The 27209-nt window shown below is 41.5% G+C and overlaps 1 long non-coding RNA gene across 1 annotated transcript in view; it reads left to right on the forward strand.

The window, feature by feature from the left end:
• Positions 1 to 2999: 2999 nt before the first annotated feature.
• LOC132382005 (uncharacterized) overlaps positions 3000 to 27209 on the forward strand; it is a 64509-nt gene continuing 40299 nt past the window's right edge. The window contains exons 1-2 of the long non-coding RNA XR_009508173.1: positions 3000 to 3139; positions 3824 to 3881. This is a non-coding gene — a long non-coding RNA (uncharacterized LOC132382005). The remainder of the gene's footprint in view (positions 3140 to 3823; positions 3882 to 27209) is intronic.

Raw genomic sequence — 27209 nt, forward strand, 5'->3', positions numbered from 1 at the left:
AGTAAGAAAGTGTGAGAAAGAGTGTGAAAGAGTGAGTGTGTGAGAGAGTGAGAGTGAGGGAGAGAGGAAGAGAGTTGGGGGGAGACAGCTAGCAACTGAACAGCAATTGACTGTAATTAAGGGCTGTGCTTGGAGTGCACACAAGTTCTGGGTCAAAAGTCAACATCATTATTCTGATCAGCACTATTTTTCTGCGTAACTGCAGTATCGGTGAACTTTTCTGCAATGTCAGTAATAATTGGAGGTTGTGGGTTTTAAGATTATTTGGATGATAAATTTAATTGTATGCTAGAGTTCATTAATCCTGTGATCTAGCATCAAAAGAATGGGTTGGAGCATCCGTGGAATCTGCTCCAAGAAAAGGATGCTCTCTGTACTGGCATAATATCCACCACCTTAAATGTTCACACTGCCAACCTGTGTGTACCAGACAGAGATCAGAATCAGAATCAGGTTTATTATCAGCCACAAATGTCATGAAATTTGCTGTTGTTACAGCAGCAGTTATCAATTACATAAAACAATAATCATAATTTACAATATAATATACTGTATATATCTATAAATAGTAAATGAATAGACAGATACATTTATAAATAAATAGTGCCAAAGGAGAGCAAAATAATGACAGCATGTTCATGGGATCATGAACTGTTCAGAAATCCGTTTGTGGAGGGGAAGAAGCTGTTTCTAAACTGTTGAATGTGTGTCTTTAGGCTCTCAAATCTCCTCCCTGATGGAAGAAATGAGTAGGGGGCATATCCTGGTTGGTGAGGGTTCTTACTGATGAATGCCACCTTCCAGAGTGGGGAGACTAGTGCTCCTGATGGAGCTGATTGAGTTTACACCACTCTGCACCTTTTTCTAATACGGTGCATTGGTACCTTCATATCAGATGCGCTGTAAGCACTCATCCTCTAGCTCTGATCCAAGTCAACGTCCATTCATTGTCCTTTTTCTGAAAGTGACATTTTAGGCGACACACACAAAATGCTGGAGGAACTCAGCAGACCAAGCAGCATCTATGGAAAAAAATAAACAGTTGATGTTTTGGGCTGAGACTCTTCAGGATTGGTATGGAATGAATATAGAAACAAGCATTTCAATGAGCTGGCAGTGATAACTATCTCAAGGGACCCACCATTGCAGATGTGGAGTGCCCCATAGACACATGGAGGACTATGGGGAACGTTGACTGTATTTTTTTCCATAGATGCTGCCTGGCCTGCTGAGTTCCTCCCTGCATTTTGTGTGTGTTGCTGGAATTTCCAGAATCTGAAGATTTTCTTTTGTTTGTAACTGGTAATTTACGACTTTGTTCTCTTCAATTCAGATAGGTCCAAAGCAATCAAACCAGGTTCACTCACTCCCAGCAGACACAGCCCACACCATTCACAAACCTGTATGTTCAGATTCAGATTCAGTTTAATGTCATTTAGAAACCGCAAATGTAATGCAGTTAAATAATGAGACAATGTTTCTCCAGAATGATATCACAAAAGCATATGACAAAACAGACCACACCAGAAAATCCACATAACGTTTGGCAATCCCCAATCCAGAGTCCGGAGAGGCTGCTGCGTATTAATATCACGCTCCCGTCTTAGTGCATTCCCCAGAAAGGAGCTCCAAATCCACCAGACAAACAAGACCAAAAATTAAAGCTACAAGACCTGCACAAAACCATATAGTTACAACAGTGCAAACAATAGCATAATTGATAAAAAAACAGACCATGGGCACAGTAAAAATAGTCCAAAGATGTTAAAGGACTGTAAGTTCAAAAGAAATCACCATACAGTTCCACAAGTCCCCAGGGTCCCGACAGACTCGCCATCCCATGCCGGTGGCAGAAGGGAATACCCCCGCTATGGACTTCCACGGCGCTGCCCGACTCAGCCTCGCAGATGTAGCACACACCGAAAGCGACCTGATCGCAGCGGACTCCGAGTCCGTCGAACCTTCGAGCCGACGACCATCCCCTCTGGCACAGCTTCTCCGAGCATCATCCGCTGCTGAGCATATTAAGACAGCCCCGCCAACGGCCATTGGCAACGCAAACCCGAGGACTGGGGCTTGTTCTTTCCAGCAGAGTCCCGGACCTCACAGCAGCAGCAGCAATGAAGAAGGTCTTCCTGGAGATTTCCCGATGTTCCTCCATGTTCCCACATCTGTCTTCAATCGATTATGATTGCTCACGGCACCCCACTTCACAAATAACAGATAATCAGCTCCAGAGTGGCCGCTGCAAGCTGCGTGGCACCGCCATCTTATTATATTATATCAAACAACACCTGCAAATAACTTCTCATTTGGAAATGCTCTCTAGTCCAGCAGATTACCTGGAGCATCATTGTGTCTACTTTCAAACACTGATCAAGCCAAGCAACTTCAGTTTGCAAAATGGAGGATGTAGAGCACCTTCACAAAATGGCAGACTCCATCTCCTTCAAGCACGTGCAGTACATAGAGAATTAAGAAGAAATTCCAGTAACATTTGAATCCAACAGCATGTGCAAAGGGGAAAGTCCATTAAATCTCCCTTAATTCATTAATTGTTTACTTCGGCAGATGTGTAGTGATAAATGTTAGTGGCAAGATTTTATATCCTTTCTTTTTTTAATATATGCCTGTCATTTCTACAGCATGCTCGTTATATAATGTAAAAAAATAATTATTTATCAGCAGATTGTTTCAGTAGTTTGAAGATGTTTGGTCATTTCATCACAGGTAGCTGTTCTATTAATATTTTGAAGTTGGTCCCTTTTCTTATTTTCAAGCAGTAGCTGATTCAGAAGGTGGAAGTTTCTTAGTTTTTACATTGAATTTAATCTTCTGCAATGATTTATGAGCGAAGTTGAAAGCCACCTGCAAGTTTTAAGTAATTCTGATGTAAAAATTGCCAAACAGTGGACAGTTGCAATCACTAAATGTGTTGGAACTTTAAACCATAGGTGGACAAAAGTACAGAATGCAAGATAGAGGTGGTAATGATCAAACTGGTTGTGGCCAGAGTTCACTTTGTACTGGTCACAGTGTAGCATGTTTTAGTATCTGGCAGAACCAAGATAGATTTATCCAAGGGAACCGATGGTTGAGATTTTTTGAACAAGCAGAATCGGAGGATCCACTGAATGTTGTATGTCTGGTCTTTGATATGGTGCTTCACAGTTTATTAAGCATAATTACGGCAAATGAAATTTATTGGTATGGACTGAGGATTGACGAACAGAGAGAGTAGGGAAAAGTGGGTCATTTTCAGCATTGGACCTGTACTGGGGGATTTGAATTAATTGACCAAGTGTAACAGATTCTTATTTATTGCTGATACAGAGCTGGGTGTCAGTATAGGTTTTAAGGAGGATGCAGAGAAACTTCAAGGGCTCATAGATATACTATGTGCATGGGAAAAAAACATAGAGCCATAGAGAAGTACAACCCACCTAGTCTTCAAACTGCCTACTCCCATCGAACTGAACCAGGACCATAACCACCCATAACTGCCCCATCCATGTACCTGTCCAAACTTCCCTCAATTTGGAATTGTGTTGGCATGCACCACTTGCACTGGCAGCTCATTCCGCATTCTCATGACCCTCTGAGTGAAGAGGTTTCCTCTCATGTTCCTCTTAAACTTTTCACCTTGCCCCCTTAACCTATGAACTCTAGTTGTAGTCTCACCCAACCCTAGTGGAAAAAGCCTGCCTGCATTAATACCATCTATTCCCCTCATAGTGTTGTATACCTCTATCAAATCTCCTCTCAGTTTTCCACGTTCTAAGGAATACAGTCCTAACCTATTCAATCTTTCCTTAAAACTTAGGTTCTCCAGATCTGACAACATCCTTGGAAGTTGGTAGATAGAACATAAAGTGAAAAAAGTAAGGCAATTTACAATAATTACTGACTTCTCTACTGTGACAGAGACAAAATCAAATAGAAATAAAATAGTTTATATTGAGAGATTAAAGAGTATTTGTGTATTGTGTTCAAGGAGGCCTTGTATATGTACATCAGGCAGTTAGGATGACGAACAGTATATTGATATTTATTGCATGAGAATTTGAGTACAAGTAAAAAGGCATCTTACTGGAACTATACAGAGCCATGAAATTTTAGGTACGGTCCTGATGATGAAGGATCTCAACCTGAAAATTGACAGTTCCTTTCCCTACATAGATGTTACCTGACTTGCTGAGTTCCTCAAGCGAGTTGTGAATGTTAAAAAAAAACACTAAATGCTGGCAGAACTCAGCAGGCCAGACAGCATCTATGGGAGGAGGCAGTGACAACGTTTCAGGCCGAAACCCTTCATCAGGAGGTAGAAACAGGAAGTGCGGGGTGTGGGAACTATAAGTTTGGTGGCCGTGGATGGGAGATCTCCCGAGCTGATGAGATCGGAAATGGCTTGGGAGACAATGGACTGGTGCTCCCTAGTGGGGTCATGGTCCAGGGGTAGATAAGAGGAGGTGTCAGCGAGTTGTTGTTGTGCCTCCGCTATGTACAGGTCGGTGCGCCAGATGACAACAGCACTCCCTTATCAGCAGGTTTGATGGTAAGGTTGGGATTGTTGCAGAGGGAATGGAGAGCAGAGCGTTCAGAGGGGGTAAGGTTGGAATTGGAGCAAGAGGTGGTGAAGTCGAGATGGTTAGTGTCCCAATGGCAATTAGAGATGAACAGATCCAGGGCGGGTAGAAGTCCTGGGCGGGGAGTCCATGAGGAGGAGGAGGAGGGTTGGAGATGGGAGAACGGGTCATTGGTGGGGGTGGGAGAGTCCCTACCGAAGAAGTGGGCTCGAAGACGGAGCTGGCAGAAGAAGAGCTCCACGTCCTGGCGCATGCGGAACTCACTGAGGTAAGGGCGAAGGGGGACAAAGGTGAGGCCCTTACTAAGGACAGAGTGCTCGGCCTCAGAGAGAGGAAGGTCGGAGGGGATGGTGAAGACCCTGCAGGGTTGAGAGCTCTGGTCCGAGGCGGGTGGGAGGCTGCAATGCTATTGATGCAGCATCATATTAAGAGCTTTCTTCAATACAAGCTATCCATGGTTGTGAAGCTATGAGGTCTCTACCTAAGAGTAAAGTGAAGGTTCAGTTATTGAGGATGGCTGGTTTTAATGTAAAAATAGATTAATAGCATCAGTAGTTATCTTGTGAATTTAACAATAAATATTATGAATGTAAGGTATGTGATTATTTGAGTTATATTACCTGAGAACTTAAGAAAAATATGCAATGAGACGTCACTTGGTATAGTAACTCTAAACGTTTAATAGACTTGAAAAGATGTGAAAAGCACTAGGTTCCTTGATTGATAGACCCACTTGCAATTTCCTCAGTTGCAAGGAAAACATCACAGCTTTTCTAGCCTCCAGTCCATCCCTGGAACTGAAGTCTCTCACTCATGAAAGTTCTGTGAAGTTTCTCTCTAACTTAAAGGACAAAACTGAAGACACAGAATATTGAATGTTGAAGGAGGTAGAGGATAGTAACAGGCTCCTATTTACGACCAGAAGCTAAGCAATGAATATTAGTTGGATGTTTGTCTCATTCAAAAACAGCACTTTAATCATTAGAAGTGTCGTATGCTATTCTTAGAAAGCTGAGCTTGATGAAGTAGCAAGAGGCCCCGTGGCCCAGGAACAGTGAATATCCCTCACAGTTGCAGGGCACATAGAGAAAGAGGTTATAAAGTTCATGGGAATGTGGGCATCCTGAGAAGGACACAAGGGCATGGAAGTCATGATGAAATTCAAAAAATGCTTGTCCATCTAAGGCAGACTGTGACCTCCAGGTCAGAGCATCACACTAGAGGAAAGATGTGAAGGCCTTAGAGGGAGTGCAGGAGAAATCTGTCAATGTGAATTTCTCAGATGAGAGATTTTAGTTACATGAATAGACTAGAGGCTGGAGAAGCTGGGGCTGTTAAGATTCAAAAAATCAGAAAGTATAAAGTAGGACATTGTCCAAGAAGGAGAGAGTCGCCAAATGAAGGTGGTTGGCAAAATAATCAAGAAGTTTTTTTTTAACACAGCAACCGATTTGTGTCTAGCAGCACTGCCTGGGGAAGTAGAAACAGAATCAGTTTAATATCACTGGCATATATCGTGAAATTAGTTGTTTTGTGGCAAGAGCACAGTACAGTACATAATTTTTAAAAACTATAAGAAATAATATAAACTAAATTAAATAATTAATGGAATAAGAGAGAAAAAATAGTGAGGTAGTGTTCATGGATTTATTGCCCATTCAAAAATCTGATGGTGGAGTTGAAGAAGCTGTTCCTAAAACATTGTGTGGGTGTATTCGGGCTCCTGTACTTCTCCTTGATGGTAGCAATGAGAAGGGGGCATGTCCTGGTTGATGGGGGTCCTTAATGATAGATGCCACCTTTCTGAGGCATCACCTTTTGAAGATGTCCTTGATGGCTGAAGATGCTAGTGCCCATGATGGAGCAGGCCAAGTGTGTAACTTTCTGCAGCTGTTTCCAATCCTGTATAATGGTCCTCCAACACCAGATGCCACCAGTTAGATTGCTCTTCATGGAACATCTGTAGAAATTTGCTAGTCTTTGATGACATGCTAAATCTCCTCAAACTCTTAATGAAATATCAATGTTGTTGTCTCTTCTTTGTAATTGCAACTTATTGGGCCCGGATAGATTTTCAGAGATGTCGACACCCAGGAACTTGAACCTGCTCCCTCCTTCCACTTCTGATCTCTCGATGAAGACTCGTGTGTGTTCCCTCGACTTACCCTTCCTGATGTCCACAATCAATTCCTTGGTCATAATGATATTAAGTGCAAGGTTGTGCAACACTGCTCAACCAGCAGACCAATCTCACTCCTGTGTACCTCCTTGTCACCACCTGATATTCTGCAATAGTAACAAAGTCATCGACAAGTTTATAGACAGCATTTGAGTTGTGCTTAACAACATAGTCACAGGTGTAGAGAGAGCAGAGCCATGGGCTAAGCACCAACGTTGATTGTCAGTGAGGAGGAGATGTTATTTCTGATTCACATTGACTGTGGTCGCTTGATGAGGAGGTCAAGCATCCAGTTGCAGAGGTAGGTACAGAGGCCCAGGTTTTGGAGCTTGTTGATTAGTAACTCAGAGTATGATAGTGTTGAATACTGCACTGTAATGAATAAACAACAGCCTGATGCTACTGTTGTCCAGGTGGTCCAAGGCTGAGTGGAGAGCCAATGAGATTGCATCTGCTAGTAGAGAAAGATTCAAGCGTAATGTTCAAAAGGAGGCTGAGTAAGTATTTGAATTGAAGCATAGAGCCAGTATGGGCTAATAGGCAGAATGGAATCCTTCCACATTACCGGTATGCTTTACATCTCATGAAATTCCTGAATATGGGTCTAATTCTACATTTTATACAATCTCCGCCCACAGCTTCATTCCACTGAAATTACTCCCTAAATTTCTATCTTTTAAGGAGGAAGTGTGTCCCAAGGAGTATTTAATTATTCGTCTCTGTACTTAATCTCCATAACCCCCAATCCTAGTACTAACCAGATACTTATGCCAGCTGTTTTTAAGAGTTAATTGACATTGCAATAAATTTTCTTCCCAAGAGTCTATATTTCACTGCATTAGCTTTCACACTGCAGCCGCAGCTTAATTTACATTTTCCTTTTTATTTTGACTGCTCGGGCCAGTTGACTTTCAAATTTCCATTTCAACAATGAAACCGCTTTCAGTCTAAAAGCCTCCCTCAGTTATTGGGAATGTTGTATCCCCGTGTAACCTTTTCCATTCCACACAAATCTCACTCTGCTTTCAACCTGCAGTGAGGCATGGCACTGACCCCTAAGGGTCAGGCTGCTGATGGGCTGACTAGATTAACCTGCTTTTATTTGTACACACTATTATAATATAAACACTAATATCGTGTTTCTTTATCAGAGACTATCAGCTTGCTCGTGAATGATCATGAATCCCACAGATGCAGTGCCTGAGGCTGACTTCATTGTATTTCTTTACACAGAAAGCATGGTAACAGGTTCTGTCCAATTATTCACTTTATTGAGATGCAGCGCAGAATAGACTGTTCCGGGCTTTCCACTGCACTGTCCAGCAATCTCCCAATTTACAATGACCAATCCACATTGTCACGGGAAGAGTGTACAAACTCCTTACAGGCAGCGGCAGGAATTGAACCTGGCACGCCTGTACTGCAAAGCGTTGTGCTAACCGCTACGCTACCGTGCCGCCCCATGTGACCAATTAACTTCCCAACCCATTTTTCGACGTAATGTGGAAGTGAACCCATATAGTAATGGGGAGAATGTGTAAACTCCCTTCAGGTAATGGAGGGAATTAAACCCAGGTCGTTGATGCTCTGAATGAATCAGCTAGAAGACAGCAAATACCCAAGAGCCCAGCAGGAGAAGTGTTCTGCCAGTGGGACTCTAGTGCAAGGTCACTGAGATTGTTTGAGAGCTCTATGGCATTCCAGCAATTCTTCCTCCAATGGATTACTAGGAATGAAAACCCAAAGATATGCAGATCCTGGAAAACTTAAAAAAAAACAGAAAAAGTTGGAAGCAGGAAAGGTGGCTTCTGTGGAAAGAGAAACAGAGTTAATGTTTCAGGGCAAGGATCCTAGAGAAAAGAAGATTAATCTCAGAGAGGGTGGGTAAGTGTGTTGCCCTCCCTGCAGCTTAATCTTTCCCCATCCATTGTGATAAACATGATCATCTGGTCACTGATGAATGGGAGCATTTAGAAAATGAGAATGTAGACAAAGGAACGCAGACTTAAAAATGTAGGAGCAGGGAGGTGTGCTCGGTAGGTTGGACATGTCTTCCACTCCCAGAGGAAACAAAGGCTGAGCCAATGTTGCAGATGATCAGACAGAGAAATCAATCTACCTGAAGCTGTAGAAATTTAACATGGAGTCATTGAATTCAGAAGATTGCCATGCGCTCAGTCAGAAGAATCAAAATCAGATTTATTATCACTGACTTGGATGATCTGAATTTACTGCTTTGTAGTTGCAGTACAGCGCAGGCATAAATGACAAAAATAAATCGTGCAAAAATGGATTAAGAAGGATGTGTTCAGGAATCTGATGGCAGAGGGGAAGAAGCTGTTCCAAAAAATGTTGTGTCTGTGTCTTCAGGCTCTTGTACCTCCTGCTCAGTGCTTTTAGTGAGAAGAGGTTAAGGCTGATGAGGTATTTTTCCTCAAGATTTCATTTGGCCACATTGTAACACTACAGGAGTCGACACATTGATAGGTTAGATCAGGAGATTACAGGGGACTCTGAGTTTCCTGCTGCTCCAGGGGTGGTCGTGGGCTTGTGGTTCACAAGTCAGTAGTCCTGTCAGGACTTGTGATCTCTCTACTCCACTTCGCTGTCCTCCTGCAGTATTTGCCAGGAGTTAACGATGCAGTGTGAAGGAAGATCACCTGTAGCCTCCTGCATTAGCCTCACACCTCTCTGAGGATGGCACTACCCCACACAACAACATCCACTGGACTCTTTACTGCTTTTAGCTGGGGGAGTGTCATGTTCACCTGTCAAAGATTTCCTCAGCTTTTTGTGGGCACGGGTTCCCCTGCATCTTCCCCTCCAACCCTGCTCCATCACACCCAGCCCCACTCCTGCCCTTCTTCTCCAAACATCAGAAGGGTTGGGTCGAACATTTCTGAGAGCTTCAAGAAGAAAGTCTCTCTGGGTAGACCCACACAAGCTAATAATAGACGGAAATAAAGGCCAGAATTTTTGCTTTCATGAGTGCAGAGATTATTGTATTAATTTCCTTTTCTGTGAACTGCATGCATTAAGACAGATTTATTGAATCCAGACGTAAAGAGGCCAGAAAGAAAAAGACCACATTCTCAGTCATTTTTTCTGACACTCTTAATGCAACATAAGCAAATGTTCATTTAACTCCATACACCCACATCCCATGCACTGCCCCCCCCCCCCAAACTCTTCCTGTGAATTCTACAGAGGTGTGGAACCCAGGGTAAACAGCAAAGAAATTTGGAAGCTCAAATACCTCCCGGTAGACTGAACCTCTTGAAGAGGCGAGACTGGCTGTGTGCACATGGGAAGGGTTTGATTATCATTCCATTCATCTACAACTAGGTGACCTAACCTCCAGAGAAGACAATAAACAAGATGTCACTTTAAACCTAAAGTTGTTGTTGAGAAAAGTCAACACGTCATTTAGATCAAGCGATTCCAATACTTGGACATTTTCTTTACATTCCTATTGAAACATGTCTTACAACTTCTATCATTCCATTATGAATAAATATGAACAAGGAATTTACCTGGATCCAAGTCCAGAAATACGCTGCGCGTCCAGAAATGACTAGATGTGTTCCTTTCATAACTAGCACAAATGTTCCTTTATTACTTACTGTCTCTGCCAATCCTGGTAGAGATTAAATTCTTGCTTTGAAAACAAAGCTAACTTAAGTAGAACCTGGTCTGCTTTTGCCTTAAGCAATCCCTGGAGATCAAGGATGACTTTGTTCCACTTCAGTTCTGTTGAACTTGGGAAGGCTGCTAAGTCCAAATTGGGATCCATGGATTCTGGAATGGATGGGGCAAGAGGTGCTTGATGGTATTGGTGGGTGGGTCTTTCAATGTTTTTCCACTATTTGCACTCTCTCAAGGTTTTCAGTGACTTCCAAAACACTATTTCTCCAGTTTGAATGATTATCATGTCTCAGGGAGGATGTTATGTTTTGTGTGAACAGAATTGTCCTTTACAAGTAGGATGTGTCACAGTATGCACTGACAGATGACTGAATCCAGCTATGGAGGAACGACAGACTCCATGTGGTGAGCGAAGCAAGAGTTTACTAGTAGGATTTCCAACAGTATATCGGTGGCTTGACCAAGAGACACCACGAGATGAATTATTCTTAAGACACTAGGATCCCGTGATAAGCGCTAATTGAGAGTCTGCTTTAAATAACCACAGTATGTGGAAAACCAGAGCTAGTCAAGATAAACTTGACAAGATTAAACAGAAAATACAAGGGCTTAATGACTCTAGATAAAGCAACAATTAACAAACACAGGTGTACAGGTCTCACGACAGTACCTCCGTTCCTAAGGCCAGCACCCAATGGCCCAGGCAACCCGAGAGGACTTGAGACAGTGCTGATGCCCTTGACACAGGGATGGTAAACTTGAGGCAGCCCTGATACATTTGAAACTGGGCTGGTAAACTCAGAAACATTGCATATAACTCGGGAACATGGAATAATCAGAAACATGGGATATTCTTTGGAAAACTGGAATAGTCCTCGAAACACTGGAATAGTCTTTGAAAACTTGGAGGGCCATGGGAAGCCTAGGAGACCTTGCTGACCTTGAACGTAGACTAGAGAAAATCTCAGAGTGCTGACACGCAACGTAGACTCAGGAAGCTTGGAAGGTAGCCTTGTGAAACTCAAAAGGTAGCTTTGGGACAAGCACTGTGAATAGAAGGTACCCTCACCTCCAGCTGACCAATCTCCAGGCTGCAACTGAACCTCCACTGGATCCAGTTATGGAGGTGTCCTACTGCCACGGTGTGTGCTGACAGAAAACTGAACGCAGCTGTGGAGGAATGACAGATTCCCATATAGAGACGGAAACAAGAGGTTATTCATAGGATTTCCAACAGAGCATCAATGGCTAGACCGAGTGACACAAGGAGACATTTCATTCTTGAAACAAAAGGATCCCACTATAAATGTTAATCAAGAGTCCACTTGAAATAATCACAGTTTGCAGAAAACCCGTGCCAGTCAAAATAAGATTAAACAGAAAGCACAAGGGCTTAATGACTTTGGACAACAGAACAATCAACAAATACAGGTTCAGGTCGTCGGGATCATGACAGGATGTGGACAGTGTGCAGAAGAAGGTTACCAGGATGCTGCTTGGATTAGAAGATCTGAACTATGAAGTGATGTTGGACAAATCTGAATTATTTCTCTGAAGTGTCAGAGGCTGAGGGAAGACTAGAGAGGAGTTTATAAAATTATGAGAGACATAGAGAGGACATTCACAATCTTTTTCCCAGGATAGGAATGCCAAATATTAAAGGATATACATTTATGGGAAGGAAAGTGTAAAGGAGAAGTGCAGGGCTGGTATTTTACACGAAGTGGTAGGTACCCGGAACAGGCTACCACAGGACAGTGGTGGAAGGGTATATAAGAGACTTTTACAGTAGACAGGAGCAGAAGCATGAAACTCATGATTGTGAGTTCCTTACCAAATGTCGTGTGTGTGAGGGCGGGATGGTTTGCATTCACTCAGGAATATATTTTCTGATACTCAATGATTTAATAACTTATTATATGGTTTCCTTAGATGGTATGTAAGGAGGGATTAAGATGATAAGGTTTGGACTCAAGGACGTTAGTAGATATGCTAAAGTTTTCAGCATCTTGACAGGGTAGAACAGATTGACCGTGAGGAAGGTGTTTCCTCAGGGTGGTTTGTTCAGAGTGAAGGTTCACAGCTTTGTGTGATAAGGCAAGAGCTTTAGAACTGAGGTTTGGGAATTGTTCCTTCATTTTTCTGGTTGAACCAAGTTGCTGGTTCTTTTATAGATTGGCTATCACAGATGGATAGGTTACTCTTTGCGAAGGGTATCAAGGACAGAGTGGAGCATTGATTTTGGGATGGGAGATCAACATAACTGTACTGATTGACAGACCAGACTCAAAGGGTTACTTCTGTCCTCTTTTCTATGTTCTTGTGACTTAGGATATGGAGAAGGTGTGAATTGACATCAGCTTTCTGATGTTTACCAACATGAAGCAGCAAACTGCAGTGACTGAGGTAGTGTGAAGTATTCCTGAGAGGAGGCTGGGAATAGAAGGCTTCCTGCCCTGGGGACCAGAAATGAGGCAGCTCCAGAGAAGATGGGCATTGTGAAGAAGGGAGTGATTTTTAAAAAGAATTGAAGGTCATTGCTAAACCAAGTAAGAGCAAGATCACGGTAATGGAACAGATGTGAAGTCATCTAATCTGATTTCAAAAGACCAATCAGAATATGTGAGCGATGTCTGTACACAAATCCCTGAAGCTAGGGAGTGGCTAGAGTGAACGTTCAAATGAAGTGGCACAGTGGTACAACTAGTAAAACTGCTGCTTCACAGCTTCAGCGGCCCAGGTTCAACCCTCATCTCTGGTGCTCTTCGTGTGGAGTTTGCAAGCTGTCCCTGTAACTGTGCGGTTCCTCTCGTTTCCTCCCACTTCCCCAAGATGTGCAGATTGGAAGCTTACTTGGCCAAAGGGGATGACGGTGCCAGCAAACAATTTGACCAAGGGTAACATCCTCCAGATGGTTCACAAAACTACTTCTTGCTCTTCTTTTACATCATCTTTTTCTTTCAGATATGGTTCTGTTACTGTTGGAGCCTGTGATCTCCATTTTGATGGTGTGTTTTTGGGCCGATTGAGTGATCTGACACTGTTGTCTCTGAGGGCGTTCAGAGAGGTTTCAAGCAAAGCATGCGGCTTTGAGGCCAAGAAGCCTGGAGATGGGGCCGTGAGGCCATGATCAACTCCATTTCTTATTGATCTCTTTGAGTAAACCATCTAGGAAGACTGAAATTAACAAGGCAAGAGCTGAAGGCCAGCGACTGTTCAGCACTATCTACCAGTGTCTCACTCACTGCTGCCAGGGGGAGGCATCTAGTCCAATGGTTTCTCTCTCTCTCTGTCTTGTTCTCTGCTTCCAAATGAAGGTCCCCAATGCTCGAATAGTCACTGTCTCCCTCTCGCTCTGTGCTCCCAGAGAATTGTGCTGGAGTCCTGGGTCTTGGGCAAGGTGTGATTGATGTGATTTGTGGATTGGACTCTGTAGGTAACGTTATGATGTGTTTCTGGCTTCTGGTCTCTCCTTTTTCTACTGCTACTTTGGGCGATTTTGATCGATGCGGCCTACAGTTAATGAACAACACAGGGCTAGATTGAACTGGACTGGATATGCCTGGACTCATTCGAGTTTGTTTTTTATATTCTGTGTTTTTCACTTTTTTCTTGTTGCTTGTGTGGTTTGTTTTTGTTTTTGCATGTAGAGGGCGGGGTTGGCGTTTTTCTCTGAACGAGTTCCATGATTTTCTTTGTTTGGTCGTAGTCTGTGGGAAGACGAATCTCAGAGTTGTATACTGCGTACATACGTCGATAATGAATGTACTTTGAATTATAAATTGCCCCTAATGTGTACTTGAGTGGCAGTAGGCGATGGGAATGGGGTGGAGGTGGGAGGGAAGGGCAATAAAATAAGCTAGGATAGACTTAGGGTAAAAATGCCTTATTAGTGCCTAATGATTGGCATGCTCACTGTTCAGGTTTCATCGTGCATCTCTCAGTGACTCTTAGGCAAATGGCCTGTTGCCACTGTCACAAGGGGTCTGAACACAAATGAGTAGGGGTGATGTTGCATCTACACAGAGCTATCATTGAACCCCTACGAGAAAAGCTTGTGAATTCAAGGTATGATGCAATGCAGCATGGCCCTTCAGAATGATTCAGGAGCAACATGGGTTAAACTATGAAGACAGAACAGATAAATCTGGCATATTTTCCCCTTAAGCGAAAGGGTAATCTAATCAAGATCTTTAAAATGAAGAGACTTGATAGAAAAGTTATTTCATCACACAGTTAATGCAGAGCGATGGTCCAAAATGTAAAAAAATAGTGTTGGAGCATGTAGAGATGAAACCCCAAACACATGTATTCTCATAAGGCTGGTGATCCTGAGGGTTAATGCGTATCTTTGAGAATAAAATTGAAAGATTTGTGTGGTGGGATTTTCAAGGATATTGTCAGTGATGGATAAGAACAAACCAGCCATGGTCTGCAGTATTTGAATTTTAGAGAAAACTAGAAGAGAGTAAATGACTCCTTTCAAACACTGGTGGCGTTGATACAGGGACACTAATAAAATCACTGGAATGTAAATACTCGCCTGGGGGAAAGTAAAGGAGAAATAATGCCGTTTCTGAATAACACTTTTCATTTGTATTAAGAGATCATCAGACTGCTGGCTGTGGGAACTTGTTATGCATAAATTAGCTGCACAGGACTCGGAAACGCAAAAGTTCATGAGTAAATATGATTTTGTATTGTGTTTCCTTGGCATGTACTGCATAGCAGAGTGGTATTAAAACGAAGTTCCTTTATGATTTTGAAGAACTTGATGAGATTAACCTTGCAACCTCGAAAATAAAAGGAATGCATGCCAGATTTGCTCAGTTCCTGCACTTCAACTATGGCTGGATACGCTATGCTTCTGGAGCAGGCTGAAGTTAGAGGGCGGTGCTGTGTAAATATGTTGCTGAATTATGACCACCTGAAAATCAAGTTGCAAAAGAAAACAAAATATTGCAAGTTAGAAATATGAAAAACACAAGAGGTACTGGAAACACTGAGCAAGCTGACAGGATCAAAAAAGGAAGGAAAATATTAATGTTTCAGGAATGGAGTTTGCTGAATAGCAGTGCTGGAAAGTCTAATATTTTCTTTTTAAATGCTACTTGACCTGCTGGATGTTTTAATGGGAGAAAATTTCACCTGCAAAAACAAACAAGTTTAGTTCTGGTGGCATATGAAAATATTAAAAATCACAAATGCAGATGCAATCTATATCAGACTCACCACATCTGGTCTTAATGCCAAGTTAGGCCCTCCAGTCCTCTCACAGCCTGGTGGGTTCTAGAATACTTAAAGGAGGGTGCCAACCAATTTAAGATAGCATGGTTTGGTAAAATAGAGGAATGAATTGTGAAGAATGTTTGCTTTGAGGCTGGAGGAAGATTTTTAACAGCAGGATGCTCTTTTTCCCCCCCAGGATTCTCGTATGTAAGCGCCATGACTGACAGTAATCTATACGTCAGAAATAAAACTAAAGATGCTGGAAATTTGAAACAGTAAATGTTAGAAATACTTAGCAGTTGAGTAGTGACTGTGGAGAGACTAAAAGAGTTAATGTTGTAGAATAAACACCTTCCATCATACACAGATACAGAATGGTTCTGCACAGCACAGGGACAAGTCCTTCAGCCCATGATGATGTGCTGAGCTAATTAAACTAGTAATTAAATATCAAATAAAATTACTAGTTTAACCTGCATAATGACTATATCCCTTTATTTTCTGCACATTCACATGTCTATCCAACACCTTTTTAAAAGCCTATGTTGCTCCTGGTAGTGAACTCCAGACATCCACCACTGAATATTTTTTTTAAAAACTTGGCTCATACATTTCCTTTGACCTTGCCCATCTCACCTTAAGTGCTTGATCTCTAGTAATTGACACTTTGACATTGGAAGTTGGATCTCTAGTAATTCAAGTCAAGTCAAGTCAAGTCACTTTTATTGTCATTTTGACCATAACTGCTGGTACAGTACATGGTAAAAATGAGACGTTTTACGGGACCATGGTGTTACATGACACAGTACCAAAACTAGACTGAACTACGTTAAAAAAAACAACACAGAGAAAGTTACACTAGACTACAGACCTCCACTGGACTACATAAAGTGCACAAAAACAGTGCAGGCATTACAAAAAATAATAAACAGGACGATAGGGCAGGGTGTCAGTCCAGGCTTCGGGTATTGAGGAGTCTGATAGCTTGGGGGAAGAAACTGTTACATAGTCTGGTCGTGAGAGCCTGAATGCTTCGGAGCCTTTTCCCAGACGGCAGGAGGGAGAAGAGATTGTATGAGGGGTGCATGGGGTCCTGTTTCCTTTGCAGATGCAGCGTGTAGTGAAAATGTCCATGATGGCAGGAAGAGAGACCCCGATGATCTTCTTAGCTTATCTCAGATGACACTTCGACATTGGAAGTTGGATGTCTAGTAATTGACACGTCGACATTGGAAGTTGCCTACCCTATCTATGCCTCTCATAATCGTATAAACTTCTATTTATTCTCCCCTCAGCCGCTGCTGTTCCAGAGCAAACAACCCAATTTATCCAAGCTCTCCTGATAGCACATGCCATTGTGATGGATATGTACTGTCCAGGGCAGGGAGGCCTTTTTGCTTTCTAACACACCAGATGACTCTTCTTGAGTAAGTTAAACTTCCAACAATATCCCTTGCTTAGATTCTTGTCATAAGCAAGAACCAGTCTTCAGTTCTTAATGTAAATTGCAAGCATGATCAGTTAAAAGGACAATTTTACAAACAAACAGCACTGTCCATAGAGCACAGACTTCTGGACCACAGTTCAGGGCTGGCTGCTCAAGGGAGGCAGTGTAAGAGAATGTGGTTCTGTTAATTGGTCTGTTTTCAACCAGACATCACTGGCTAAGTTATTTAGATCAGGGAAACTTGCAGAGCAGAGTACTATTACTTAGCCCATCAAATAGTGTATTTTTCAATAGTTGGGAGATTTGTGTACTCAGAGAGTCAGTCTTCACAGCATTAATTGTGGATGTCGAAGATCTCTGTCCTCAGAAGCATTTAGCTCATCTGTGTGAAGCCACCAAGTGGCAAAAGCACTATAAATATTAGAGAGCAGTCAGGCTTGTTAGGTATGATCAAGGAATGATAAGAAGAATGACAGAAATATGGGATGACTAGAATCTATTCCTCTTTCTTCAATTTCTGCACAGTTTGACTCATTGATATGTCTTTTTAGCTTATAGGAATTGTACCTGTGCTTTGGAAATCTTTTGTGTTTTGGAAACGGTTTGTAATTTGGAAATCTTTTATAAGATAGAAATCCTCTGTTCGATTTAAATATGTTTTAAGAACTTTACTTAAGTTTGAACATCTAATCAGTAAAATAAATAAACTGTGTTTGAAACTACTTTGTTAGCTAGAAGTATCTCCTCCTTGGTGGGGGTGCCTCAGTGCTCAAACAGTGAATATTGGCAGCTAAACTCACCGTGGAGGATAAACAGGGAAGTGATCTGGCCTTTGAAGAGTGGGTAGCAATAGTATAACCTTCTTTATATGAGGGTACCTTTAGCCATCTATTTAGGACAGGGGCTAAGATCTTTGCTTGATTTCAGAACTTCACGAAAAACAAATCCAGTACCATCACAGTTGGTGCACAACGTGGTCACATGATACCATTAGTATTATTTTAGAAAGATCTATTATTGAGCAGTAGTCCAACTCAGAGAGCTCCCGACAAATGCTATAGAACCCCACCTGGTACTATAACATGGCCGACATCCTGAATCCAGTAGTTGCACAGGAAAATGCTGGTTTGATATTATGAATGTGTTAATGGTACAATAGAAATACAGGATAATACCTCCACTGCTCTTCAAATTAAATGTGATGAATAATTTATTCATCAGCTCAGAGACTGGAATGATAAATGGATAGAACATAGCGTAGGATGCAGAACAGACAGACCAAACCCCGGTGGTTGCCGTGCTGGCATCAGACCATCACAATTTGTACCAGATTCCATCAACGTAGCAATAATTCTTGCCAGGAAGCACCAAACTGGCCCCTTTTTAAATAGACACCAAGCACTCCAGTGGGGTCCACATGCTTATGTAATTGAACCTGGTGACCCATATTTTATTCCCAACCATAAAGAAAAGCAACCCCTACAGGAAACTGTGGACTCCCTCTTTCAACAAGGTACTTTGACAAAAAAACCTCCTTGATTTAACTTGCCCATGTTCAGCGTAGCAGAGCCTGATAGACGAAGGTGATTGATCATTGACCACATTGTGCTGAATAAACACGTAGAACCTAATTTGTTCCAGCAAGAGTCATTATACACTATACAATATACGCTGCAAGGATTGACTTGTCAAAATGTAAAATTATGCATAGAATTAGCCAATGACTTCTGTACACACCCAAAGTTAAAAGTTATCAGTAAATTTATTATCAAAGTACATATATACTGTATCACCATATACAACCCTCAGATTCATTTTTGTGTGCATACTGAACAAATCCACAACAGAATAATAACCATAACAGAATCAATGAAAGACTCAACTGACTTGGATGTTCAGTCAGCGTGCAAAAGACAACAAACCATGCAAATACAAAAATAGATAAATAATAATAATTCATAATAATAAATAAGCAAAAATATGAAGAACTTGAGATAAAGAGTCCCTGAAAGCGAGTCCATGGGTTGTGGGAACATTTCAATGATAGATAAAGTAAAGTTCAGTGAAATTATACCTTTTGGTTCAACGACCTGATGGTTGAGGGATAATAGCTGGTCCTGAACCTGATGGTGTGAGTCCTGAGGGTCCTGTATCTTCTTTTTGATGGCAGCAGCAAGAAGAGAGCATGACTAGGGTGGTGGGAGTCCCTGATAATGGATGCTGTTTTCCTGCAACAACGCTTCATGTGGATGGCTCAGTGGTGGGGAGGGTTTTATCCATTCAAAGGCATTGGTGTTTTCATACCAGGCTGTGATGCAGCCTGTCAATGCACTCTCCAATACACATCTATAGAAGTTTGTCAGCGTTTTAGGTGTCATGCTGAATCTTCACAAACTCCTAAGAAAGTAAAGGCACTTTCTTTGTAATTACACTTATCTGCTGGGCCCAGAGCAGGTCCTCTGAAAAAATAACACCAACAAATTTAAAGTTGCTGACCCTCTCCACCTCTGATCATCTGATGAGGATTGGCTGATGGACCTCTGGTTTCCCATGGACTGGTCCATGAAACCATGGACTGGTTTCCCCTTCCCGAAGTCAATAACAAGCTCCTTGGTCTTTCTGACACTGAGTAAGAGGTTGATATTATGACACCACTCAGTCAGATTTCCAATCTCCCTCATATATGTTATTTCATCACCTCCTTTGATTTGGCCTACAACAGCCTTGACATCATCAAACTTGAATATGGCATTGGAGCTGTGCTTAGCCACACAGCCATAAGTGTAAAGCAGTAGAGAAGGGGGCTAAGCACACAGCCTGATGGAGCACTAGTGCTGATGGAGATCGTGGAGGAAATATTGTTACCAATCTGAACTGACTGAGTTCTGCAGGTGGGGAAATCCTGGATCCAATTGGATAAGGAGGCCAAGTTCTTGAAGTTTATTTATTAGTTTTGAGAGGATGATGGCATTGAATTCCGAGTTGTAGTTGGTAAAGAACATCTTGACATATGCACCTCAGCTATCCTGAAGTTCCAGGACTGAGTGAAGAGCCAATGAGATGGCATCTGCTGTGAACCTGTTGCTCCAGTAGGCAAATTGGAGTGGATCCAAGTTGCTTCTCAGGCAGGAGTTGATATGCTTCATCTCCAACCCCTTAAAACACTTCATCACTGTGGATGTAAATGCTATTGGAAGACAGTCACCAAGTTCCTCATAGGCACCAGTATAATTGAAGTCTACTTGAAGCAGGTAGCTAACTCAGACTACCTATTGAAGGTTAAAGTTCTCAATGAACATGCCAGCCAGTTGATTAGCAGAGGTCTTTAGTACTTGGCCAAGTACCTTGTCTGCACCGGATGTTTTTTGTGGGTTCACCTCCTGAGAAAATGTTCACACATTGGCCTCAGAAAGTGAAATCATGGGATCATCTGGGAGCTCGTGATAGCTCCTCCATATTTTGATGCTCAAAGTGAGCATAGAAGGCATAGAGCTCACCCAAAAGCGAAGCCCAGTTGTCACCTATGTTGCTTGAATTAACTTTATAAGAGATGGTAGTGTTCAAGCCCTGCCACAACAGTCAAGCATCCCTTGTAGATACAGGTTTATTCTAAATTGCTATGTTGCCCATGAGATGGCTTTCCAGAGATTATACCTGGACTTTTGTAACTTCCTTGGTCACCAGACTTGAATGCCTCTAGCCTGGCCCTCAGCAGATTGTAGATGTCATAGTTCATTCAAGGCTTCTGGTTGGGGAAGACTGAATGATCTTGTGGAGACACACTCATCTAGACCTGTTCTAATGAAGTTTCAATTCTTGAAAGTGACAGACATTATAAAGCTTTTACAGCACCCGATGGCTCACAGCATCAGTGGACCAGACTACCCCAAAGTTTTAGGAACAGTGCACAGGTATTTTCTGCAGGAGTCATTCACACTGTATGGGAATACCAGATATTTGTGCGTGTGTTGGTGATGTACAGTGCACAAGCATCTAGCACAGACTGAGACTGTCATTAAAAGGTTGACGGACTGAGCTATGTAATTAACAGTATATAAATCTCAACTCTGTCATATGAAGTAAATTTCCTATGTATGACAATTACTAATCAGCAGTGTGATTTAACCTCTGAATTTAGACAGAAAGTTGCTCAAATAGTCTATCCAAAGACCCTAAAAGCATTACAATCAACCCTAGACCTATTGTAAAATGCTAGAGCTTTCTTATCTGACTATGCTTAATTGTCAAAGCCATTTTATGACAGATGTATGATGATGTATGATTTTGTTTTTACCCCAGAAAATTATGAGGCACTAGAGAAATTGATGAATGCAGTTCAACAAGCAATAGAACTCCGGGCAAGAGACATAATCAAATTTCTTGTTCTGCAAATTTGTGTTTCTCCAAAAATTGCTGTAGCCATCTGTTATGTTATAGGAGATGAAACTCAATACACTGAGCCTCGTATAATTTCACCCCAACAGAACACAAATTTACTGCTTTAGAGTGATGTCTTACTATGGAATTCAAAGCACTTATTGCAGTAAGACCACTGCAAGGGGACAAGCCAATTATTATGCAAACAGAGTTTGCGACTTTGAAGAATAATAGCAAATTATCAACAAATGAACAGACAGCTACAATAACTAGATATGGGAAACGGCAAATGCTTCTGCAAGACCACACCTCAAAGTGGGAATATGTTCCTGAGAGTTACGACTTACCATCCTTACCTGTCATGGAAGATGCAGAACCATCTTCTCCATGAGTGAATGTAGCACATCCTTTAGAGCACTACTGTGATGAAACAGCAATGACAATCCCAAAAGATGAATCCACTCAATCACAGGCAGGAGCAAGGATTATGAACGGATTTTTTTTAAAATCAGAAAACTGAATTTGAACCTCATGAATTGCAAGCCCATTCTTTAGGGAACCATACAACTCAATTTGCAGAGGCTTAAGCCCTAGAATTATGTCTAAAGCAAGTAAATGCAACAGAACCAGTCTTGATGTGTACAGATTTTAATTATATGAGGAATAAGGTAGAAAGAGGTCTTCCCATCTGGTCAACTACTGGATAGAGAACTCGGAGGTAAACTGCTTCCTCATTTGTCCAGGTGGAAGAATACAGTTGGCCCTCCGATTCCGCGGGTTCCACATCTGCGGATTCAACCAACTGCTCCTAAAAAGCAATTAAGTGGTCAAAGCAATTCCTCAAAGGCTAAGATGGAGCGTCAAGTACTGCAATCTAGAGATGATTAAAAGTATTACTCGTTGTTTGAGCATTGTTCGCATCGCATCTCATTCATTCACTACTTGTGTTGTGAGCGAGAGGAAGGAGTTTAAGGCTGGTAAGGGATGGCTGGCTAACTATGTAAAGCACTACAGTGTCAAGAACTTAAAGATCACAGGAGAATCGGCATTAGTTGATGCCGAGGCAGAATCAGCATTCCCAGAAGATCTACGATGGTTGCGTCTGTACTGAACAAGTACAGACATATTTTTCTTGTCATTATTCCCTAAACAATACAGTATAACAACTATTTACATAGCATTTACATTGTATTAGGTATTATAAGTAATCTAGAGATGATTTAAAGTATACAGGAGGATGAGTGTAGGTTATATGCAAATACTACTCCATTTTATATACAGGACTTGAACATCCATGGAATTTGGTATCCGCAAGTGGTCCTGGAACCAAACACCCACGGATATGGAGGGCCGACTGTAGTTATGAATTATTGACTATCCCATTAGTATGGGTGTTACACGTCCCAGGACATACTACAGGATTCTGACACAGCTATGTAATAAATCAAGAAATAAATAAATTGTCAGAATGGACCTTAAGTGTTTTGGTCTTAGTTAAGCAACAAATAAGAAATAACCAGGATCATGTTTTACGTAACACACACAAAATGCTGGAGGAACTCAGCAGGCCAGACAGCATCTATGGAAAAGAGCACAGTTGACGTTTGGGGCCACAGGATTGGAGAAAAAATGATGAGGAGTAGATTTAAAAGGTGAAGGGAGGTGAGGGAGAAGCACAAGGTGATAGGTGAAACAGGGAGGGGGAGGGCTAGGAAGTTGATGGGTGAAAGAGATACAGGGCCGGAGAAGGGGGAATCTTGTATATATTCTCTTAGATATTGCTAAACCCAATCCTAAATTATTTCCAACACAGTACAAATGTAAAGCTGATGGTGAAGGTAAGGTTTGGGTATGCCACTGTGGAAAAAAGATGAAAAGCAAATATCTCCTGTTCACAAGCAGGAAGCACTGACTCAAAAAGCCCACCAAAGATTTGGACACAATCATGCTGGCAGATAAGCCACTCATATTATACCGGTGGCCTTGCATGTTGAGTGATTGTAAGTGATCTGTTGCAAATTGTAATGCATGTTTGGGCTATAATCAGGGAGCAGTCACAAGACCTTCTTCTATAAGACAAAGAAAATCAGCTGCACCAATGGAGGTATGGAACTTGATTATATAGGCTTGTTTATGGCATCCTAAGGCAACCCATCTTATTGGAAACCTAATAGGTATACTATTGTGATAATTGATCTTTGTGCATAGTTCGTGCTTGGAACTTTGAACTATGTCCTTGTGCTCTTTTCTGGTTTTTTCAGAATTAATAATTACATAGTTAGTCTCCGTGACTTCTTGTAGTCAGATTGCAACCAATCACAACACTCCTAAACTCCATATTTCCTCATGCTGGCAGCCCGTGCACACCGAAGGCCTTCCTTCATTGATAAGGCCATGTGTGAACAAACAGGCATACAAGTGGAGTACAGCACTCCATTCCACCCACAACCAGGTGGCATAGTGAGTGAAGGAATCAAGAGATGAAGTGAGGGCTAGTAAAACCAGTCTACTGTAGAGGGCAAAAGTGGGCTATGCTCATCTCTGCAGTGCAACATTCTGTAAACAATATGCAAATTGTAAAAATAATACATTAGGATGTTATGCCTTATTCCTTAATGTCTGCCTAAATATACCCCAAATCACCAACTCAGGTCAACCGTCACTTACACCCAATGTAACTCTCCTCAAGGAATTGAGAGAGATTATGGGAATTCGTAAGAAAGGAAAAGAACCCGACAGGAATGTTTGGACACCACAAACAGGGCACTGGGTCCAGGAAAAGAAATTCCATAAAAATAATTCTAACTCCTGGATTGAAACTTTTTTAGTAAACAAACTCGCACATGGAGTTGGAGCTCTGCTTAGCCACACGGCTGTGAGTGGAAAGCGAGTAGAGCAGCTTGTGGTGCACCTGTTCCGATGGGGGTTGTGGAGGAGATGTTGTCACCAATCCGAACTGAATGGGGTCTGCAAGTGAGGAAATTAAGCATCCATTTGTATAAGGATGTATTGAAGCCAAAGTCTTGAAGCTTATTGATTAGCTTTGAGGGGATGATAGCATTGAATGCTGAGATGTCATGGATAAAGATCATCCTGCTGTATGCATCTTTGCTGTCCAGATGTTCCAAGGTTGTGTGAAGAGCCATTCCAATGGCATCTGCTGTGGACCTGTAACTTTATATAGAATATGGTTCTTAAGACTCAGTATAATGTACTTTGTAAATATGTCATTTCTTGCTAATGATGGCATTATGGTTTACACCTTTGACTTTGATATTCAAACCAATCTGTCTTACTTGTGTGTAATGTTACGCAATGGTAAAAGTTTTACCTGGAGGAGAAAGATGGCTACCCCGGGTAATTCTATACTCCTGATAACCTTTTTTGTTTATTCTGTTGTGACTTCTTCAGAAGTGACGATGTAAACCTGAGACCTCACAATGCAGAACTATTCAAAAGTGTTCTGCTATTCACTTACTCTTTGGGTATCGGCGAATATTGCGTATGTGGTCCTCCTACAATGCAACAAGTAGAACCCCCAGGCCTGCCAGCGCTGCTATTTGTGTTATACGTAATGGTTCAAGAACTATTTCTATATTCGGTTGATAAAATCTCATGGTCTAACAGGACACACTGGGTAGCCCTTGCTCAGTTAATGTTTTCTGGGAAAACATAGAAGTTGGGAAGATGTGTCAATTCTTCTCAGTCTGGTCCAATCCTTAACAATGTAAAGGGGAAGACCTGGACAGGGTCCAGAATCACTAAACTGGGAAGAAACTTATACAGATGGTCTAGTTGGTATCAGAATGTCAAGCTACAGTGTACCAAAGGGGTGTTCACACCCATGGGAGGGACATAACCAAACCCTATGTATCTTTATAGCTATTTACTTATATTTGCATTTGCAGTTTGTTTACAGTTAACAGCTTCTGATGTTTACAGTTACTGTTCTATGGATTTGCTAAGTACGCCCACAGGAAAAGTATCTCAGGGTCGTGTGAGGTGACATGTATGTACTTGCTTGGAACTTTGAACTACGTATGTCCTCACATCCTCTTGCTCAAAATTAATAATACAGACAGAATCCTCAGCAGGAGGACTCTACCTTTCCTCACCTCCGTTCACATGTAAAGGTAACCTGCCTCTATAAATGTTTCACCCTCTATGTATATCATATTATGGAATTATGCATCTGACTAATATAATTTTCTATAATGAAAATGTAAAACTACTAATCCTTAGACAAAAGAAAACAGAAATACACTATCAATATCTTGCCTACAAGGCTGTTTTCAGAAAATCTGAATAAAATTATGCACCACACCCTGTGAAAGAAATGATCTATCTTCAGCTCATTGAAAGACTGACCCAAGCTGACCCAATGAACCAACTCAACAAACTCAGTGAACAAAAACAGTGATCCAAACTTGCATCAAGGAAATGGCAAGGACTGATTGTGAGGAAGAAAGCCTTTAAAAAGGACTAAATATGGATTAATAATGTGGACATTGATGTGTCTTTGCATGTGTTTATGGAAAAATTATAACTGTGACAATCTTCTGTGGTTTCAGAAATTTGTGCAGCTGAGATGAATGAAGTGCATATTCTAAAGAGAAAACCACATAGAAACCTCTATATTAGGAAGAACTCAATCAGTTCTTTGATCCTCTGATGAAGGAGAGCTCCACTAGCACCAGTAATATGCTGGAACAGTTGGTGGAATGATAGTCTTGGCAGGAGTCTCATCTTGAAACTAATTTCCGTAAGGAGAAGATGGGCTAGAAAGGGGGAGGCAGGATGGACATTCACTGACCTGGGCCAAGGGACCTTATTCTGCCAAGCTCAGCTTTCTAACACACCAGCTAACTCTATCAGGGATAAAAGTGTTTTTTTTTTTATTAAGTTAAACCTCCAAACAACGTTCCCTGCTCAGCTTCTTGTCTTAAAAAGAACCAACCTTCAGTTCTTAATGTAAATTGCAAGCAATAATCAGTCTGAAGTTAGCCTTGAAAACAGCACCGAGTACAGGCTGCTGGCCCACAACTTGGGGCTGGCTGCTCAAGAACTGCAATGTCAAACCATGTGATTATGTCAGTTGGGTCTGCATTAAACCAGAACACACTGGCTAAATTATTAAGTTCAAGGAAGCCCACAGACCAGACTGGCACTGTCACTTGGCACATTAAATAGCTGATCTATCAATAGTTGGGAGATTTGTGTACTCAGAGATTCTGTCCTCACAGCATTAATTGGAACTGTCTCCAGAAACTTGTAGATCAGGAGTCAGCAACCTTTTTGCCTCTATGGGCCAGATTGTGTATTAATGAGCGGACGGTGGGTCAGATAAATGCCATAAAAAAACTTGAAATATGGGAATTATCCATTTAAATACATCTAGTTATGTTTTGCCTCAAATTAATGAATAACGCATGCTAGAAAATCATTAGTGCTTAACCAAGGATGGCAATTAGTAATCAAAGAACTCAGTTTAGTTGCAATTTATTTCAATCAAGGCATCTTTTGAATCTATTAAAAGGACACAAATAATCTTTAAACGTAAAATGGATGAACATGATGCATTGAATGGTGGTAAATTAAGTATAATAAAAAAGAAAATTATAATGCAAACAGTCGATAAATCAATGTGAAACCTGATGCTGTTTGTTGCTTGAAAGCTTCTCAATATTGGGTGTCAGACTTGTTGATGCCAAGAGCAGGACATTATCCAGATGGGCATCGAACAGTC

This window comes from Hypanus sabinus, chromosome 27 (assembly GCF_030144855.1).
Source record: "Hypanus sabinus isolate sHypSab1 chromosome 27, sHypSab1.hap1, whole genome shotgun sequence".
NCBI lineage: Eukaryota > Metazoa > Chordata > Chondrichthyes > Myliobatiformes > Dasyatidae > Hypanus > Hypanus sabinus.